Source organism: Phaenicophaeus curvirostris (assembly GCF_032191515.1).
Source record: "Phaenicophaeus curvirostris isolate KB17595 chromosome W unlocalized genomic scaffold, BPBGC_Pcur_1.0 scaffold_35, whole genome shotgun sequence".
Classification (NCBI taxonomy): Eukaryota; Metazoa; Chordata; class Aves; order Cuculiformes; family Cuculidae; genus Phaenicophaeus; species Phaenicophaeus curvirostris.
Genome location: NW_027206664.1, coordinates 1,504,918 through 1,527,504, shown reverse-complemented (window position 1 = coordinate 1,527,504; position 22,587 = coordinate 1,504,918).

The following is a 22,587-nucleotide window of genomic DNA, read 5'->3' as shown; positions in this document are numbered from 1 at the left end:
CTTGAGACTTTAGAATCGTTAGTGCAAGACCTGTGGGATAGTAAGAAAAGAATGCGTAAGAAGAACAAGCAAAGTAGGAAAACATGAAGATAAGGGGCACATTTGTAGCAAGTAGTCATTGCACTTTATCACTGTAGTTGTGGGATCTCACTGGGGTAGCTGCTAGCTAGGTAGAGAAACACTATATAAGGCTTCGCCTCTACACAATAAAGGGATTCCGTTCTGACCTCAATGGGGTCTGTGACTTAATCGCTACAAATGGCGCCCAACTTGTGAGGGACCCACACCCTAGGGGCAAACCCTGATATTCAGGGGAAGAATTGCTGGGCAGCAGCGATGGTAGCAAAGCTCGATTGAACATACTAAGGCCAATGAGGAGCACTGAAGCAGTCTGGACGATAACGCCTGAAAGAAAGTGAGTAACCGAGAATGGGAACATAATGGAGTCTTCAGTATCCACGGAAGAGCAGTCTACACTTAACATCTTTACATTAATCCTGAAGAAACAGGAGATTAAGTATGCTGAGTAACAACTTAGGACTTTCTTGAAATGGATACAGGGTTGGGAGCCAGGTTTAGATGTGATTTATTCACAGGACACCAGAGACTCGAAAAGCTGTAAAAGAGAATGTACTAACTGCTCTGCCGCCAAGCCGCGGGCCGAGGAGGGGGCTGCCCCCGCTGCAACTCCTGCGACAGCCACCGGCCCACCTGGAGCGCAGCCAGAGCAGCCATGAATAATTTACAGCATCCACAGGATAGTCCTTTGCTACGAAAGGGCTGTAACAACTAAAGAGTATTGTATTAAAGGCATTTAGAAACATCCCGGACATTGGGACTCACGTACAGTCTTTCATTAATGTTCGACATTAATGTTCATACATGACTTTTTTAGACAAACTACAAGCCTTAAATAAGCAGGGAGACGATACCACCGCTAGAGAAGCTTTGCTTAAACAATTAGCCTTGAGACTGTCAGAAAGTTTTACTGCCTTTAAAAAAAAATAATAAAACCCCATCACTTACTGAGATGATGGCAGCATGCCAAAATGTCGGATCTCCATCTCACAACATAACTTTAATAACTGATACTTTTGCAACCATGCATATGCCTAAGACTGGAACTGACCACCACCAACAATACAGAACTAACAAGTACTGCAGTTAGGCTCATAAATGGACTTAGTGCACTGTTAATTGGATGATCATCTGTCACAAAGCAAGGATTCTTTGTTTTATCAGGAATGACTGATGCTGATTTTATGGGAACAATACAAGTAATGGCTTGCACGCCTATGCCTCCTCGCTTTATACCAAAGGACACTAGAATTGCTCAGCTGCTTTGTTTTCCAGCACTCGTATAGTTTAAATATCCATAACATTGGGAAACTGTGGATCCAATTGTGGCATATTGAGGCACGGACTCCAAGTGTTGATCAAAGATTGCAAAAGCAATCCTTTTTATACCCCTGCCTCGTTGAGGCAGTGCTTTTCCACTTGCCCAAATAGCTCAGTTATGCTTTCTTGTTTTCCAAACTTGCAAAGTCTGGTTTTAGCACAATTATCTACAACTCTTAGCAACAACCAGGGGCCCGCGATCTCCTCTCTTCTGTATACCACAGTCTCCTGCCTACCAAGGCAATAATATCTTTATTGTTTTCAGTTAACAAATCACCACCTGGCCCCACATCTCCTCCTTCTTTGTTTACGACCATGATTGCTTTAAGTGATCTATCAATCAATTTTTGCACATACTGCATAAAACATGGTAAGCAAATAACAATACAGAAAAATATTCCAATAGAGTCCAATCCTTTCTTAACTAATGATTTGATCCATCCAATAAAACCCTAACTATTCAACAATTCTTCAAACCAGTCCTATCCATCATCCACTTGTAATTTTTTCACTCCAGCTCTCAAATCCTGAATACTCTTGTGAATCACTTCTGAGTGATCTGACAAATTCATATAACACATTCTTTCGAAGTCCTTAGACCCATGGCCTTGAGCTAATAACAAAAAAAATCTATTGCTGCTCTATTTTGAAGCGTTGTGTGTCTAATAGAATTAACATCTAATAATACTCTGCCTAAAGCCAGTGAAGTAGCATTGCTTTGTTTTGCTAACCAACACCCTAACTTATTTAGTGTTGCCAGGGCTTTGGCTGCAGATGTACCAGGCATAAAGAAAGAGATGGGAACTATTTAACCTCTGTTCCAAAACTCTACCTTATCGTCATATTGTGATGTATATGTGTGTATGCTTCGTGTCCTTTGCCATGAATGTCACAGATGTGTTTGGAGTCAGTAGGTTTAATCAACCCAAAATGCAGGGTCCGCCTATCGCATTAGAGGGGATCCCTGGCCAAGCCCAGTCTCCATATATTAAAAAGATACCAGAAGGTAATTTTCATAGTATAACACCTATATTATTTACAACTCCTATCGATACTTTTCTAGATTCATTACACCATGCTGTGCCATTTCTATATGCATATAAGCTTGTGTTTAATGTCTGTACTCTAATCCAACTACTTTTTGGGTTTGCATTTACAAAATATATACAGCAGTCCATAGATACCGATCCCAATAAGTCCAACTCTTGAGGTTCCAGCTCCGCCTCTGGTAATGCGTTGACCCTAAAGGCCATTGTCTGTGAGCCATTCATTTTGCAGAGGCTGGACACTCGTGTTTTGCTGACAATGTTATAAGCAGGTGCGTAATCTTCCAACGGGAGGCCGACCAGGCAGGTTGAAAACGGGTTCTCCAGTGATGCAGTTGCGAGACAAAAGGAATCCAGACCCATCTTGTTTGCCAGCATGATCCAGATGTTGGGTTTCGGTTGTGATGGGATCCAGACAGTATTGCCCATAGCTACCTGGATACCTCCGATGATGACATAACTGGTCGCACGCATCTTGCCGATGTCCATTGTGGTCCGCATAACCTCTTCCCCAAGTTATGAAAGGAAATGGATCTTCCCATTGTCCCGTTTTATTTTGCAGAATCAAACTCTATGACTCAATTAAGGGTTATAAAGTAGGTATGTGCTTATTCGCCAGCGGGTGTGAAGGGGTAATCCTTCTAACTCGCACACTGTATGGTCTAACGAGCAGATAGTTATAGTGTAAAGACATGCCTATTCATAAATGCCTATTACATATTCATGACCTTCCCCCGCTTCCTATTATAATTAGATTCAAGAAGCTTCTCCCATACTGGTGCAGGCGCAGTGTCTCCTGGTGGTCATGGTCAAGGGTCTCAGAGGGTCTCAGCATCCCTGAACACAATCTGTGCACAGGCGCAGTCTCATCCTGGTCAAGTTCCAAAATTGCAGAGCAGGATGCAGTTGGCTTTCTGCTGTTGCTCACATTCCAGCTTTTCTCTTACCAGTGAATGCCTGCGAATGAGCTCCTTCCTTATCAACATCCAGGGTCTTCAAGGCCTTTACTAGCAAACAGTGCGCATTTCAGTGAGCTAAGCCCTCTAAGTTTTTCTAACTTCTCCCCTATATCATATGCCCGTCTACCAGTTTCTAGACTCAACTTTCACTAAGGCTTTTCCCTCTACCTTCCTTTGACTCCCTCCTATAGATGCAAAGTGTCTGACAAAAGGAGGTCCTGAATTGTCCCATCGTCTCAAAAAATTAAGCACATACAATGCCTCAGCTAGTCAGTCATGGGGATTCATGATATCTATTCCTGACCCCCCTTTTTGTTTTAGTAACATAGTCTTTAAGATATGATGAGTGCGCTCAACGATAGCTTGGCCCGTGGGAGAGTGAGGAATGCCGGTAACATGTCAGACTCCCCAGAGTTGTAGAAAGACACTAGTGTGTTGTGCACTATACCTGGGACCATTGTCCATTTTAATTTTTTGTGGCACTCCCAAAGTTGCAAAAGCATGCAAAAGATGACAGCATACATCATGCGGTTTTTCTCCTGTATGTGCCGTGGCACAAAGGGCCCTTGAAAAGGTGTCGATGGACATGTGAATATACTTAAGTCATCCAAACTCGGCAAAGTGTGTTACATCAGTCTGCCACATTTCCAAAGTTGTAAATCCGCGGGAATTCTCCCCAACAATTGGTGTCAGACATAATTGTTGGCAGTCCGGACAAGCAGTGATTATCTGTCGTGCCTGGGCCAAGGGCAACCCAAAGGCTTGGCGAAGCGCTCTAGTGTTCTGGTGAAAAAAGGTGTGTGACAGTCGAGCCTGTTCAAATGCATTCAGGACAACGACCACTCCAGCCAACTGGTCCGCTTTCTCATTGGCCTCAGTAATTAGTCCAGGCAAAGATGTGTGAAAATGAATATGGACCACAAAATAAGCATGTTTACGTGAGTACAATAAATACAATAGTTGTCATAAAAGACAATAATTGCTTGTTATTAACATCCTTCAGGTAAGCATTTTCTAATCTCATTATGATTCCTGCCACATAAGCAGTCAGTGACAATGTTAATGGGACATTGCCACTGGCGGAATGCTCGATTGCATTGATTGTTGATATCTTTTCAAACAATCACAGATCGTCCCGTTTTCCCAGACCCGTCGGTAAACTATGTCACCGCAGCGAGTGGAACAGGACTGTGTTTGGGGCGGTCCAATAATGATAATTGCATTAAAGTGTTTATCAATTTATGCCCAGGAGGATGGATGGATATGTCTAATGGAAACCCTTCTAATGCTATTTGAAACAACAGTGATTCTTGCACGAGCCATTGCAACGTAGGTAAAGTAACAGGTAAAAAATTCATATTAGGTTCTTGACCGCACATTGTTAGTAAACACTGTCAGCCCTTCATGATCAATGTACTAAACATCTCTCCTCTGATTGTTATGGTTTTTGTGAACTGATGTGGTAAAAACACCCGTTCTATTATTAACAAGGGGTCAGGTTCACTAACATCCCATTGCATGATTAATCCATAAGGTTGAAATGGTGAATTTGTGACTAACAATTGTAAAGGTAAGTTTGGGTGACATCTTTGAACTTGACGCTGTGCAATTGCCCTTGTTACCTTTTGCAAAGCTGTTTTTGCTGGAGTGTCCAGCTGTCTCTTAGAGTTCAGAGAAGGGCCCCCCTTTAATAATACAAACAATGGGCGCATGTCCTCATTGGTTAAACCTATTAAGGGTTGCACCCAGTTAATAGAGCCTAACACCTTTTGCAAATTGTTCAGGGAGGACACAGTCATGACCAATTTCACAGCTTGGGGTTGAATAGTTTGAGTCGTGATGCGCCACCCTAGGTGTTGCCAGGGTGAATTGCACTGGATTTTTTCTGGAGCTACTATCAGTCCGTGGCTGGTGACCTGCATCATCACTAATGCTAATGCTTGAGACATGTCTGTCTCCTCCTTTGGGGCTACAAGGATGTCATCCATATAGTGGTAAATTATAACATGAGGCAATTGTTTGCGCACCAGACTCAATGCTCATGCCACATACCATTGGCAAATGGTGGGGTTGTTTTCATCCCCTGAGGGAGAACTGTCTAATGGTACATGGCTCGGCCATGTTGATAGATGGCACTGAGAATGCAGAACGGGATGCATCACGCTCATCCAACGGGATGGTAAAAAAAACAGTCCTTCAAGTCTATCACAGTCAAATGTCAATACTTTGGAATCATAGATGGGGAGGGTAGCCTTGTTTGCAGGGCTCCCATATCTTCTCAAATGGCATTAATTTGCCAAAGATCATGTAACAAATGCCATTTGTCACTCTTTTTCCTTATAACAAAGATGGGAGAGTTCCAGGGACTCATGGTGAGAACAATGCGCCCAGCACGTAATTGTTCATCCACAAGTTGATGCAGGTGGTGCAGCTTCTCAGAACTTAGGGGCCACTGCTTGACCCAAACCAGGTCGTCCATCTTCCAAGAAAGACACAAACTGTGTTGCACTGCAGTGGCCCCTACATTAAATTTGACCCGATGCTGATGTGCGGGCATATGATATAGGGGGAAAGTTAGAAAAACTTAGAAGGCTTAGCTCACTGAAATATGCACTGTCTGCTAATAAAGGCCTTGAAGACCCTGGATGTTGATAAGGAAGGAGCTCATTCACAGACATTCACTGATAAGGGAAAGCTGAAATGTGCACAAAAGCAGAAAGCCGACTGCACCTGTCTCTGCAGTCTTGGAGCTCGACCAGGATGAGACTGCGCCTGTGCACAGATTGGGTTCAGGGACGATTCATGAGGAAGATGAAGGCTACTTCAGCCCTGAGCCTCAGACCACGACACCGCGCCTGCGCAAGTATGGGAGAAGCTTCTCAAATCTAATTATAAGAAGTGGGGAAAGGTCATGAATATGTAATAGGCGTTTATGAATAGGCATGTCTTTACACTATAACTATCTGCTTGTTAGACCATATGGTGTGCGAGTTAGGAGGATAACCCCCTCACACCCGCCGGCGAATAAACGCATACCTGCTTTATTCCGCAGTTCAATTCCGCAAAACAATTTGGCACCCCATATAGGACACCCTCTCTATCTTGCTGCAGGACCGGTGGGGAGCAGGACGTTCTAGGCACCACCGGACTATTTCTCTGGAGAATCTCCCATCCCCATCTGATCGCTGTGGGGAGAGAGACGGCCCATCAGTGGGCGGACAATGTATGTGACTTGGGGATATGGATACCTGGGAATTGGAAAGAGGGGATGAGTCTATAAGTTGTGCATGGGACGCCACACACAATGACGAGGAGCTAGATTGCTCGCCCCTGGGAATTGTTGGGCCCAATGGGACGTGTAGTGAGGTAGCTGTGGGGAGGGATTCCTTATAGCTTGCCAAGACCTTGTAGGGTGTCTGAGGATAGGGATAGCTATCTGCCGCGATTGAGAGACGGGACAAGACTTGAAACAAGCAAGAATGTCAATTTTATTGTGTTCTTAAGACATATTTATACTAGTTACAAGAAGCGTGTTTCAAACTGATTGGTCTTTACACTAAACTAGGCGATCACAGATTGGTTAATACAAAGAAGCCTTTTTCAAACATTTACTTCCTTCAGCAACAACAATAGTTCCTCTTATCAAGGTAACTGTCTCGCAACCACAGACACCTGTGCTCATCCTCACGTAGCCAGTACTCTTTTGTTCCTTCTAAACAAAAGCCTTATCTCGCTCTTCCCAAGGCCTGCGGCGACCAGGTCCAGCACATCCTCCCTTATCAACTGGTCCCTGCTGGGGGTCTTCCTGAAGCTAGCCAAATCCTGTCCTACATCTCCCCCTTCCTGTTGCACAACAAGAATCTTCTTTATAGAACGCGCCATTAGTCCTTGCAGGCATTGTAATAAGCATGGCAAAAAGAGTAGTAAAAGAATAAAGAACACCAAAACATACACAATCATTTTTACAACATTCTTTTGACCAACAGTTCTCATACCCATCTTGTTATCCACCCATTCTTTTGAGAATCGATCACCCAAGGATATCCTTTAACTACCACCCATAAGATTAAGAGCATCCATAATGTTAAGTCCTCCTCATTCTTGTCAACTGCTTTCGTGTTTGGGGCTCAACAGTTGTCACGCAGCAACGTGGGCTTGATCCACCTCGCAGGTGCCCGAAGTGGTCCTGTATCTGTTAAAACACAAGCCTAACCTCGTCTCCATGTTAGTAGCTTATACAGACCTGTCCATTGCCCTTAATAACTGTTTTTCAATAGCACTTTCACATTGTCTTATATTTGCTCTAATTTTGATGACATGGTTTGTATATGCTTCAACTTCGGCACAATTTGATCATCTCCTGCTAATCACAAAAAATTTATTACATATCGCACCTTTATCAATCTGTTTTACAGTGTCTCTCCTGATTCCCCCCTTTTCTGTTTTGCTAACAATGTTTCTACTACTTGATGGGTACATTCAATAATGACATGACTTGGTAAATGGATATCAATACTTCCTGGATAATCTATTAGATCTATTTGTAAATTCAAAATATTTGCCATGCACTACTTAGTATATTCTTTTGTCATTGGGATATAAATAATTGTCGAGTCTTGGCCTAATAATTGAACACTTCTTTTCTTCTCTCGGTGATTATCGTTGTAATCATTTCAAATTTAGTGAGTATGCTTTTTGGGGGTTAGTGTGGTAAAATATCCACTCAATAATTCGTAATGAAGCTTTTGAATTTTCCTCTATCATTGCCTCAATTATCCCTAAAGGTTGTCTGCACTAGGACCCAGCAATTGCTGATGAGGGACATTGGAATGCAGAGTGTTCTCACAAATTGGCATTCCCCTAGAGAGATAACACCATTAACTCCTCTGGACTTCTTCAAGGCTGAAAGAAAAAAAATTAGAAAGGAAGGAGAAGGGGGGGGGGGCACTCACACACATATAGCTACATGTTTTGCTACGTATTTTAAAACTTTTTTTTCTGAAGCCTTTCATTCCAAAGATCCCCAGGTAAATCTACCTGTTTGCCGGCTTAGTGGACATTTGAGATTGAAAGGTCCCAGAGATATATTTTCAAGGTTAATCAAAGCCAATTTCTAAGTCTTACAAACATTTGAAGTACTTCAAACACACACACACACACACACTCATTTCTCAGCTAGCCAAATACATTCATACAATGTAGGTTATCACTATTGGATCCACAATTTTTCCACGCTATGGATATTTAATCTACACACGGTACCGGGAACATACAACACTTAAAATACGTAGATGCATTATCTAATAAGGCTTATATCGATTGTCTAACAAATATTTCACTTATGGTAGACTTTTGTAGTTTCTGCATTGATAGAATCACGGACTGGTCAGTTGAACCACAGCCTCTGTCTCTTCATGGAGTACAATTGCTGAAAAACAAATCAGATGAGTGATTCTAGTGCCCTTTGATATAAAGTCAGGAGGCATAGGCATCCAAACTATTACTTGCATCGCTCTCATAAAGTCGGCATCAGTCAATTCTGGTAAAACAAGCAATCTTTGTAACAGATGATCAAGCAATTAGCAGTGCACTAAGTTCATCTTTGCATTCTTTAAGGCTAATTGTTTAAGCAACACTTATCTAGCGGCGATATTGTCTGCCTGCTTATTTAAGGCCTCTTGTGGTTTGTCTAGAAAAGTCATGTAATAAACGCCATTTTCCAGATTTCTTTTTTATCACCAATACAGGTGCGTTCCAAGGACTATTAAATGGGACTGTATGCCCGTGATCTATTTGCTCCTTCACTAAGTTTTGCAATGTACCCAATTTTTCACTCGTTCATAATTCCAATGTCTATTCCCATTGCATTTAACACATCTCTCCCCCCACAAGATTAGTGGAATGTGCACAGCTAAGGGTTACACTACACTTCAACATAAGAGGCTGAGTTTGTAGGGACTAAGCCAAATATATTTCAGGGATTCTTATGGACTCAAATCCTTGTGAGCCACGCTCTACAGAGTCAGCTTGGAATACACCTGCTTTGAATAAGATTAAATACACTATCCAGCTATCTGTTGGTATTAATACTAGTGGAAATGGTGTTCATAACACTAGTGGAGACAGCATCCATATCCTTGCTTAAATTATTCCAGTACAGCCTACATCAATGACCCCAGGTAAAACAAAGATTCCCAATCAAATTATTGACAATCATTCAAATTACAAGTTAGTAAAGCCACCCTCCAATGGTCCTTTTACGTTCCGTGGTATTGTGTGAAGTGCAGACGATTGCAGCACTGCTGCGATGGTGGCGATCACATCTATCTCGGTGGTGCCTCTGGTTCTTGCTCTGAGGTGAGAGCTGCTGCTTGCTGCGGAGGCGTCTGTGTCGGTACGTGCCCCTGAACCATGCTTTGCTCCTGGTTTTCTGACAATACTGTCCCATTCTTATCCCATTTTGATTTACACCAACAGGTAAAATGTTTGCCCTTTCCACACTGAGGGCAGTTTTTAGGCCCTCTCTCCTGGCGTTGCGTGTGGCAGTGTCTTTTAAAATGCTCTGCTTGATAGGTAAATGATCCTAGCTGTTGTTGTAGGTAATTGAGCCATTTCTTATCGTATCTCTTAACAGTCCCTTCTGCAATGCTGAAACTGCTCGGGTTTTCGCGGCAGCAGCAGGTGGACCCCCCTTAGCCCCGGGCAGAGGCCCCCCCCCCCCGGCGAGCCGCTCCGCGGGAGCTGGAGGGCTGGGGGAGTGGCCCTCAGCCAGGCGGCTTGGTTTTCTTTTTACAGTTTTTGGAATCTCCTTTATCGCTTCGTCACTAATTAGTTCCCAGCGCAGACCGCCGTGCCGCGCATGGATCAAAGCTTGCAATATTTCAACTTCTCCCTGCTGCTGTCCCTCCCTCCTGGCTTGCACCCGTTGGTCTGAGGGACAGTGGGGGTTGTGGATCTGGCTCCTTGTCGTTGTCTATCGGACCCGGATCAAAGGGATTGTCGGCCCTCCCGTCGGGGGTTGCAGAGGCAAGTGCAGCCAGTTTAGGGGGGTGAGGGGTTAGTACAGTTGTTGACGATCCTGCATTCGGCTCGAAATTATCGCTCTGCTTTTTTGAGCCGACATGCGCCTTTAACGCTTCAAAAACTTTCTGCCAGGGAGCCTCCAGCTTTTTCGCTCCTTTTTTTTCCTCTATCGTAGCATCCCACAGTTTCACCCCCACTTCATCCCAAAGTTCCCGCGTAAAGATAGGGGATGCAGTTACGGTGGGTATTTTCGCCTGTACCCATTTAAGTATTACTTTAAGATCATGCCCAGAGATATTTTTCCCTTGCTTTTGAAGAAGGGCTTTCATAAGTTCATTTACGTCTCTTTCAGGGGAAAATTCCTGATTTCCCAAGTTTCCCACAGCTCACCTCTATGCTCCAGAGGGATTTTTGACTGGCCAGTTCCTGCTTCCTTTCAGCAGCTCATTCAATGTTCTGTGGAACTCGTGGCATGCCACCAGATATGTGGTTCTCTGACCCTTGGCAATCACGTCGGTATCACGTCGGGGTCACCAATTTGCCGCGTTTGAGAGACGGGACAAGACTTGAAACAAGCAAAAGTGTCAATTTTATTGTGTTCTTAAGACATATTTATACTAGTTACAAGAAGCGTGTTTCAAACTGATTGGTCTTTACACTAAACTAGGCGATCACAGATTGGTTAATACAAAGAAGCCTTTTTCAAACATTTACTTCCTTCAGCAACAACAATAGTTCCCCTTATCAAGGTAACTGTCTCGCAACCACAGACACCTGTGCTCATCCTCACGTAGCCAGTACTCTTTTGTTCCTTCTAAACAAAAGCCTTATCTCGCTCTTCCCAAGGCCTGCGGCGACCAGGTCCAGCACATCCTCCCTTATCAACTGGTCCCTGCTGGGGGTCTTCCTGAAGCTAGCCAAATCCTGTCCTACAGCTATCATCGTATTTCAAGTGTTGTATGTGCCCGGTACTGTGTGTGGTTTGGATATCCATAACATCAGAAATTGTGGATCCAATTCGACTGGTCGTAACTAACACTGTGCGAGTTGGACTGGCCCTGAAACGAGTGGCTGTGTGTTTGAGATGCAGCATCGCCGCAAAGCGAGTGAGGAGCTCTGATTGTTGTGTGTTGTTAATTTGTTCTGTGCTCCGTGAATTGTTTAATGTATGATAGAGTGCTGGAGTTTGGTAGGAATTTAAAACTTTGGATACTGGTGGGGAGAGAAGCAGGCACGCCGGGGTGGGCTCAAGTAGCCGACCTGTGCCACCAAGGAGTTTCAAGTACTATGCAGGTAAAACTAGGCAGCACAGCTTGCTCACTCTGAAAAGCGAGGGGCGCTGCCAGACACAAAGCGCTTGAAGTTTCAAACGTTTACAAAACTTGCAAATTAGTTTTGAAAATATCTAGCAAAAAGGAAAAGAGAAAAAAAAAAGAAAAACCCAGCCTTGCGTCTGTGTGTGTGTATGGGTGCCCCCTCTTCTGCTTCTTTGCTGAGTCCGCAGGAGTTAAACGTGTTACCTCTGTAGGGAGATACTGGGTTATGAACAATTCTATTCGCATAAGAATAATGAGCAAACCAGCTATTATTCCTAAACAGGCTTTATTAAAAGATGGGAGATGGGAGAAATTATCCTTAAAATTTTAGGAGTGCCAACTACTGATTTATCCAAAATTTGTTGTGTGATTATTTCTCCAGACAGTTTTATTGTGTATAATTGGGGAACAATACATTCAGGTTTGGTATATGTGTGTGTATATTATGTTTATCAGTAATGTAAGAAGGGCTGAAGTACTGCCTAATTGGCAAGGGCAAAACTTAATGTAATTTAACGGAAAATTTGATCAGTAGTGGAAAAGAAAGTTTGGTTCCAGAAATCCGGGACCTTGAGGGGAAAGACCGGGAACGGGTTAAAAATTGTGTAATGCAAGGTTTTGGTGATAACTGAGAAAGAAAGAGGTGAAACTAAGGAAAAGACAAACTAAAGAAACTAAAAATGGAAAACAAAAGAGCCCTCTGAGGTGTGTATTAACACATGGGAAGGATGTTGTTTGGAACTGGGAGCACTGAAAACAAAAAGACCCTTATTAAATATTGTAATCAATGGTAGCTACTCTACAAATTTGATGATTGGGCAAAGTGGCCACTTAATTAGACAATAGATTATAACACCCTCTTACAATTAATATTAGTTTTGAGGAGAGAAGGAAAGTCAGATGAAGTGTCTTATGAGGATGTTTTTAACCCTCCATAACAATCTGGAGTGATAAAGGGACTGTGGAATTGTGCCCCCACAGGACCCTCTGGCACTTGCCCTTGAGTGAGAAAATAAGAAGGAATCTGGAGGTAAACTGAGGCAATTGTTGTTCAGTGTGCAGCATTGGACAAAAGTGCACAAAGCTAAACAAAACTCGCCTGGCACCAGAACAGGATCTAACTGATCTGTTTAAGCCTCCCCCTCAATCACAGGAACAAGATGCCGACTTGGAAAGGACCCCCACTCCTCCAGATAGTCCTGTATCCTCCTGCATCAGAAAAAGTCTGCTCCAATGGCCCTGCAGGCAGCTCTCTGAGAGGCAGTAGGACCTGATGGAGAGCCAATGCTAATCAAGGTACCTTTTCCATCGTCGATTTAGAAGCATGGAAAGGGTTGCCCAAGACCACCGGAATGATCCGTATTATATGCAGTTAAGCAAGGTCCTTCCGAGTCACCATCTGAATTCCTGGATTGATTAAGGGATGCAATGTTCCACAGCACACCGCTGGATCCTGGGTCGGAGGTAGGAATACAACAACTAGTTTCTTTGTCCTTGGGTCGCTCAGCAGATGATATCAGGTGTAAATTCCTAAAGCTGCATTCCATAGGAGATAGGAACCTGCAAGTATTGTTGAATGAGGCGAAAAAGAAATGAAAGAGAGCGGAGTAATCAGAAAGGACAGATAGCGGCCCATGTGAAGGAGGATTGAGGGAGATCTGGGAAATCCACCCTAGCAGATCCTCTGGTTATAATGAAGCTAGGCAAAGAGTAAAACAAGGTAGAATTTTAATTGATGCCAGGGCAACATATTCATTTTTAAACCAAGCTTTGATACCCCTGGGAAATGACTACATGATGGTAAAGGGAGCAACTGGCCAAAGAGAAAAGGCATATTTTTGCAAACTTTTGAAATACAAATTGGGGAAACAATGGGGTATACACCAATTCCTGTACATGTCCCGCTTCCCCGAAGGCACATTGGGGAGAGATTTACTAGAACAACTAGGGGCTGTGATTAAATTTGAAAAAGGAGAAATTACTCTGGAGGTAAATGATCAACAATACATACAAATAATGAGCTTATCTCTAACTAGTGTGCCCACAGGAGGAAAGGTCAACGAGGAAATTCTGAACCAGGTATACCCTGGGGTATGGGCCACTGATGTGCCAGGAAAAGCAAAGAATGCTCCACCTGTTGAGGTCAAATCAAAGAAGGGCGGCAGCCGGTAAGAATTAAATAAGATCCCCTAAAGAAAGAAGACAGGGAAGGAATTCAGCCAATACCTGTCTGTAAGCCTGATGGATCATACCAAGTGGTCCAGGACTTACAAGCTGTGAATAAAATAATAAAGACCTCTATCCGGTGGTGGCAAACCCATATACTCTGTCGACTGTATTGACACCTGAACTAACTTAGTTTACGATTTTAGACCTGAAGGATGCCTTCTTTTGCCTCCCTCTCCATGAGGCCAGCCAGAAAATATTTGCATTTGAAGGGGAGAATCTCAAAAGTGGGTGCAGAAATCAGCTTACTTGGACAGTATTACTGCAGAGTTCAAAACAGCCCTACCATATCTGACAATCATCTTGCAAAAGATCTTGAGTGCTGAGAAGCCCTGTCTGAGGAAGAAAAACTGTTACAGTACGTGGACGATATCCTGATTGCCACCAGGACAAGGGATGCTTGCATGACCTGGACAGTGAGTCTATTGAATTTTCTAGGACTCCAGGGATATCGGGAATCCAAAAGGAAGGCCCAGATAATGCAGCACGAGATGATTTGCCCGAGCTACAAAGTGGGTGCTGGACAGAGGACTTTGGGACAAGCCCAAAAAGAGGCAATATGCAAACTCCGAGACTGCAAACAGTGAGAGAGTTACGAATTCTTCTGGGAATGACTGGGTGGTGCTGACTGTGGATGGACTGCTTGTTAAACTCCTGTACACACTAACAACCACTGAACAGAAACACCTTCAATGGAATAAAGGAGCTATACAGGCCTCTGAACTACTGAAAAAGGCCCTGATGTCGGCTCTGGCCTTGGGACCCCCAGATGTGAGTAAGCCATTTTTTTCTCCTCTAATATTGGCACAGGATCCGGGTCCGTATCACTGAGCAGTTGCATACTTCTCCAAGCAATCGGCCGCAACTGCAAAAGGTTGGCCTGGATGCCCGCGAGTGGTTACGGCCGTAATACTAGGTACACAGGAAGCCTGAAAATTCACCCTGGGCCAGAGAATGATTATGTTGGTGTCCCATACAACATCTGCTGTATTGGAAGTGAAAGGTGGACACTGGCTTTCCATACAAAGGTTCTTGAAATACCAGACTGCAATGGTAGAAAATTGTAATTACTAACATTGCCATTTCAGCCTCTTTACTTAGCGAAAACACAGGGGAACCAGTACATCATGACTGACTGGAAACTATTGAGGCAACATACTCGAGCCATCCGGACTTGAAGGACAGTCCTATGGGAAGTGCTGAAGATTGGTTCATGGATGGGAGCAGTTATGTCCTAAGCAGTAAAAGACATGCTGGATATGCCATTATCACTAGTCGAGACATAACAGAGTTAGGACCTTTACCCATGAACACCTCTGCACAAAAGGCAGAGATAATTGCTCTGACCCGTGCCTTGGAGCTGGCTAAAGGCAAAGCTGGAAATATCTATACAGATTCAAGGTATGCATTCCGAGTTGCACATGCGCACAGCGCAATCTGGAAGGAAAAAGGGTTATTGAACTCACAGGGTAAACACATCAAACATGGAGATCCTGAAACTATTGGAAGCAGTCCAGCTCCCTGAGAAGGTAACAACCATGCAAATCAAAGCACAACAGAAAGTGAATTCGGAACTGGGAAGAGGAAATGAGCTGGCGGACAGAGAGGCAAAACAGGCAGCCAAAGGGGAGGTGAAAACAGAAGGGGCTTTGACCTCTGATGGGCGAATCTCCCTGGAAGGAGAGCCCCAATATACCAAAGAAGATCAAAAGCTCACTGCAGGTTTGGAAGGGTCATATAATGAGGAGGGATGAGTTCTCACCCCACAAGGTAAACTAATCATACGGGTTTTAGTAAAAGAGAAGCATAGAAAAAGGCATTGGGGAGCAGAGGCCTTGTAGAAATGCTAGAAATGTATGCATTACTGTGAGACAAGTGACTCGGCAGTGTGATATTTGCCTCCAGACTAATCCCAAAAATACCCCCACACTGGAAATGGGCCAAATGGGGAAAGGCAACGGGCCTGGATGACAATGGCAAATTGATTATTTTAGAACTTCCAAGAAAAGGGGGGTGTTGATATTTGTGAGTACTAACCGATACCTTTTCAGGTTGGCCAGAGGCATTCCCTACCAGAACAGCCAAGGCTCGAGAGGTAACCAGAACATTAATACAAGAGATAATACACCGTTTTGGGGTTCCAGTGACCCATCTGTCACTTTGAGATCCATCCGGACACTAATCAGAAGACTGTACTCGTATATATTGGCCTAGGTTGTGTATGTTTAAGAACTGCTTGTATTTCTATAGTAATAGATGAGACAATTATAGAGAGCAAGAATCATTCTAATTTTTTCCTTTGTAATATTGTTAAGATTGTCGGGTGTGACCTTTCTTACTTAGCACCAGTCGTATCCTACCAGTTGATAAAAACCTAATTACACCATGTTTCACAAGTTATTGCCTGTACCTATTGGAATGAATCTTATATTGGTAAAACAATTAATGAAACATCAGGATCTGATCAAGATCTTGGATGAAGTCCAAGAAAGTGGGAGAAAGACCCTGAAAACAGCTCACCATGACACGGAGGAAATGAACAGGGTCCTGAAAAGGGTAAGAGAAGATGCGAACCATCATTGGTGGGACATGATATTTGGATGGTCCCCCACTGTGACTGGCATTCTAAATAAGTTCTGTCACTCCATTATTGTCCTGTTGATGTTAGTTTTAGTTAGCTTTGTTTTCTCTACTGCGTTGTTTGTTTGGAATTGGAGAATGCTTGTAGCAATTTTGACTTCTATGTTTAGTGCTCATGAGAATGCGTTGAAAAGTAATTTTCAAGCAAAATACTATCCAGTTCCCCTTCAAAAAGTAGATCATGTGTGAGGCAAACGAATTTGCCTGAGTTTAAAAGACAGGGGGGAATTGATGTGCGGGCATATGATATAGGGGAAAAGTTAGAAAAACTTAGAAGGCTTAGCTCACTGAAATATGCACTGTCTGCTAATAAAGGCCTTGAAGACCCTGGATGTTGATAAGGAAGGAGCTAATTCACAGACATTCACTGATAAGGGAAAGCTGAAATGTGCACAAAAGCAGAAAGCCGACTGCACCTGTCTCTGCAGTCTTGGAGCTCGACCAGGATGAGACTGCGCCTGCGCACAGATCGGGTTCAGGGACGATTCATGAGGAAGATGAAGGCTACTTCAGCCCTGAGCCCCAGACCACAACACCGCGCCTGCGCGAGTATGGGAGAAGCTTCTCAAATCTAATTATAATAAGAAGTGGGGAAAGGTCATGAATATGTAATAGGCGCTTATGAATAGGCATGTCTTTACACTATAACTATCTGCTTGTTAGACTATACGGTGTGCGAGTTAGGAGGATTACCCCCTCGCACCCACCAGCGAATAAACGCATACCTGTTTTATAACCCTTAACGGAGTTCTAGAGTTTGATTCCGCAAAACAATGCTAATGCCCCACTGCGACAAGCAATCACGGCCCCACAATGTCAGTGCTGTCGGTAATATAAAACAATGCACGGCGGCAGCTGCACCATCTGGGTTGATAATAACGATCGAATCCTTGCTTTGCAAGGGCAGGCTGCGTCCACCTATTCCACTTACCGGTGCTACCAGTACCTGAGCCTGGGGCCAGTGTCATTGAGGTGATGGTGACATAGGCACCAGTATCGATAAGACCGAGAAGTTTGATTGATTGCACAGGGCTTCTGCCTCGGAGTGTGCATTTCATTGTTGATCACGTGTGAGTCAATCTTTGAACCCAAAAGATTTGGGGGGCCCCAGTGACACACAGATTCATGACTCTATAACTTATCATAGAATCATAGAATCACTAGGTTGGAAAAGACCCACCGGATCATCGAGTCCAACCATTACTATCAATGTCTAAACCATGCCTCTCAGCGCCTCGTCCACCCATCCTTTAAACACCTCCAGGGAAGGTGATTAAACCTCCTCCCTGGGCAGCCTGTTCCAGTGCCCAATGACCCTTTCCGTGAAAATTTTTTTCTGATGTCCAGCCTAAACTTCCCCTGGCAGAGCTTGAGGCCATTCCCTCTCGTCCTGTCCCCTGTCACTTGGGAGAAGAGGCCAACTCCCTCCTCTCTACAACCTCCTTTCAGGTAGTTGTAGAGAGCAATGAGGTCTCCCCTCAACTTCTTATTCTCCAGGCTAAACAACCCCAGCTCTCTCAGCCGCTCCTCATAAGACTTGTTCTCGAGCCCCCTCACCAGCTTCGTCGCTCTTCTCTGGACATGCTCGAAGTTCTAAAGTCAGTATGTTTATTGAGCGCTGAGGCGCACAGGAGAATTATTTCTCAAAAAAAAGGTGCGTGCCCACTGTGGCAACTTGTCTTGGTTTTATACAGTAGTGTTACATATTCATAAAACTCAAAAAAGCCACCTATACATATTCATAACCTTTCCCCGCTTCTTATTATAATGGGTTTGAGAAGAGTCTCTTCCTGTTTGTGCCTGTGCAGTGTCTTCTCAGGGATAAGGCCAATTGTCTTAACTTCCTTTAACTTCAATCTGCGTGCATGTTCTCCAGATCCTTGGCACTCTTATCACAGTTCCAGATAACTTGTCATGCTTATCAGAAATTATCTAGCAACAGACCCCTTCCTACATAAAGGCTTATAGAAATACATTGCTTTAGCTAAACAACTGTCATCCTGTGTATTCTTTAAGTGTGAGCAGCTTCTATTCTGCTGTTCTTTAAGTGTCAGTTGCATAAAGAATGCTTTTTCGGTTTGGCCAGTAGCTCCTATTACAATCACAATATTTTATTTTTATCTGCAGGAATCAGTTGCTAGTTTACACAGAGGCTCCTGTATCTATCAAAAATATAATCTCTTTACCCGTATTCCCAAGCTTTATTTTAACCAGTGGATCCTCTAGGATAACTTCCCCAGGTCCCCATCATTCAAGCTCAGCTAAAAAACCCTGTCCTGATTCCTCTACAGTATGCACATGGATTATTCCTTAATCCCAGACCCCATTCTCTTGCCACATTCTCTTGCCACTCCAGGTGATTTAGCAAACTGGTAAACAGATCTGCACACATTACTTCACACCTCAAGAACAACATTAATTGCAACAAGGTGTTAGGGCCACTTTTACCTATAATCAAGCTTATACACCAGCCACCACTGATTACCAAAAGTTTTTGTCAGGGTTTTTCTGTTTGTCCACCACTCGGTGGACCACTGATCCCCTTATGATCTAAGATCTTAATGATCTAAAATATATCCCAGCTGGCTTTTCTTTAAAGTGCAGCCACTCTACCAGCCTCCCATCTTATGGCTTCTGTGTTCTGGCTCCCCAACCACAAATCACTTGCACTGCATAGGTGGATCTTTCCTTGTTGTCCTGGATCTTACGTTCAGGACAACTCAAATCCCAACCATATGTTACCCACAATTTCTTGTTACACCACATGCATTATGTCAGGATGTAATAAACACCCATCAGTCATCCATATACAATCTGGACAAAACTCACCATATTTTCTACAACAAAACAAAACCATTTTTATACAAATACCCCATTTCACTGAAGGAAGGAATAAACCATGTTAAGGGAATGAATTAGCTTAAGCAAATATTGGCCAGCTTGCAGTAAAAGAATATAACAGGAGCTTAGCTTGTTTATTAAAATCATCCCTGCTTAATAATCAAATTGGCATTGATAATTGGGTTTTGTGAGAATTAATTGATAAGTTTTGCTGCAGTTGGTTTGTTTTTTTAATTATCTTGTCATATAAATCTGTCTTGTATCGAGAGATAATATGCAGACAAATGGTAAAAGAAATCAGGACCTTTCCAGGAATGACAGGTTGGTGCTGTTTATGAATCTACAGTTAGGGAGTGATGGTAAAGTCGTTAAACATGCTGAAGAAATGTTTCACCTATTGGAGGCAGGGCAAGTGCCAACTAAAGTAGCCATCATGCACCATCAACGGCACCTGAGAGGTAACACGGACCAGGAAATAGGTAATAGATTGGATGGCAGAACTGTTGTACCTGCCAGCTTGGTCAGGAAACTTGTCAAGAGGGAAAATGCACACATTACCAGGCTAATGATACATACCAAACTACCTGTAGGCCAGTCACAAGTGGTGTTCCCCAGGGCTCAGTGCTGGGTCCAGCCCTGTTCAATGTCTTTATCAATGACCTGGATGAAGGTATTGAGAGCACCCTTAACAAGTTTGCGGATGACACTAAGCTGGGTGGAAGCGTGGATCTGCTAGAGGGTAGGGAGGCTCTGAAAGGGGATCTAAACTGGATGGAAGACTGGGCCGAGACCAACGGTATGAGGTTTAACAAGGCCAAATGCCAGGTCCTGCACTTGGGGCACAACAACCCTATGCAGCGCTACAGACTAGGAGAAGTCTGGCTGGAGAGATGCCTGGAGGAGAAAGACCTGGGGGTGTTGGTTGACAGCCAAGTGAACATGAGCCAGCAGTGTGCCCAGGTGGCCAAGAAGGCCAATGGCATCTTGGCTTGTATCAGAAATGGTGTGACCAGCAGGTCCAGGGAGGTTATTCTCCCTCTGTACTCGGCACTGGTGAGACCGCTCCTCGAGTACTGTGTTCACTTCTGGTCCCCCCACCACAAGAAGGATGTTGAGGCTCTAGAACGAGTCCAGAGAAGAGCAACAAAGCTGGTGAAGGGGCTGTTGAACAGGCCTTATGAGTAGCGGCTGAGAGAGCTGGGGTTTAGCCTGGAGAAGAGGAGGCTGAGGGGAGACCTCATTGCTCTCTATAACTACGTGAAAGGAGGTCGTAGAGAGGAGGGTGCTGGCCTCTTCTCCCAAGTGACAGGGGACAGGACAAGAGGGAATGGCCTCAAGCTCTGCCAGGGGAAGTTTAGGCTGAACATCAGAAAAAAATTTTCACGGAAAGGGTCATTGGGCACTGGAACAGGCTGCCCAGGGAGGGGGTTTAATCACCTTCCCTGGAGGGGTTTAAGGGACTGGTGGACGAGGCGCTGAGGGGCGTGGTTTAGGATTTGATAGGAATGGTTGGACTCGATGATCCGGTGGGTCTTTTCCAACCTGATGATTCGATGATTCTATGATTCTAAGTGTCCGTCTTTAGCTTTATTACAAATCAGAACCATTCCAAGAAAGACTTGGTTGTGTCTCCATACGAAATGTTGTTTGGCCTCCCATATTTAGGGAGAGAAGAGGGTATACTGATCCCTGAAATCAATGATATGTACCTTAAAGACTATTTGCATGGAATAACTCAATCTCTTGCAGATTTAAGAAAGCATAGCTTGCTACCCTAAACAGCTCCCCTGGATTTCAGCCTGTATCAAATACAACCTGGAGACTGGGTCCTAGTGAAATCCTGGAAGGAGAATACTCTAGCCCCGACGTGGGAAGGACCCTTCCTGGTACTTCTGACAACAGAAGCAGCCATAAGGACTAAAGAGAAGAGGTGGACTCATGCCACTGGAGTGAAGGGACCAGTGGCCCTGCCTTCCAGAGAGTGGACTGTGAAACCAGGAGGTGATCCTTTGAAGCTAACATTTAGGCAATAAGTCAGAATAAGTCAAGAGTAAGCAAAATTGGTTTGCGAAATCTGTAAGGATGGTTACCTGTGTTGTTGTTCCTTTTTGTAAGGTGTATAATAAGGGACTAGGTAAACTGAATAACCACAAGAAAGACTGATGGTGCTGTGGAGTGTGTTGGAAGTGGCAGCCCTGTGAAAATCTAAAAGGTGATTTCAGGTATATGATGTGCACTAAGCCAAAGGCAAGACTGGGTTAGCCTCTATATTTGCTGCCAAGAAGCATCTAAAACTCCGCTGTTGGCTGCAAACCAACAGGCATTGAGTAATGGAGATAAATGCTATACCAGACCTTGGCTTATGATGGCTGCCTTGACTCTCCTACTTTGGGTTACGCTCACCTCCAGTTGTACCCCAGGTTCTCCAAATGAATATTCTAAATGTTACCAATGTCTACACGTTAGGGGGGCTTCCAGTCTTAGTTACCACACTCACATAAATAGGCATTGTTATAACTTGCGAAGTTTAACCACTTGTAACTTGGGGAAAATACAATTGTGGGTGGGAAGAAACTTGGGAAAAGGAGGAACAAGGCTGGAGATAGGGCGTCCTAAGGGAGAAGAAGGGATATGTTTCACCAAGGAAGGACATTGGGACATATCAGACAGTGGGGGAATCCAAGAGCAATATAAAGAACAGTTAGTGAAGAATGTCACACGGCAATTAACAAACTTTGTCCACTTGGGAAAGTCAAAAGATAGTAAGAAATTATTTAATCAAATCAGAGAGGAATTGCAAAAGCAACTAGGATTCCCCACTTTGGGAAAAAAATTTATTTGTAGATCTGGCTGAAAGAATAGCCAAGGAACTACATGTATCTGGTTGTTGGGTATGTGGAGGTCCTCTAATGAGTGAAGAATGGCCCTGGAAAGGAACTAGTGTGGATCCTCTCCAAATATTAAAATGGAATCATTCACTCAGTTCAGAAGAAAGGATGTGGCCACTGGGGTGGGTCCTAAGTTCTGGAGTACTTGGTATGGAATGAATAAGTCGTATGGGATATGGAGAGTGGGTAGGAGAACCCCCCTGTAAATGGGTGTACACCCACAATGGCACTCATGGGACCTGGTGGCCTG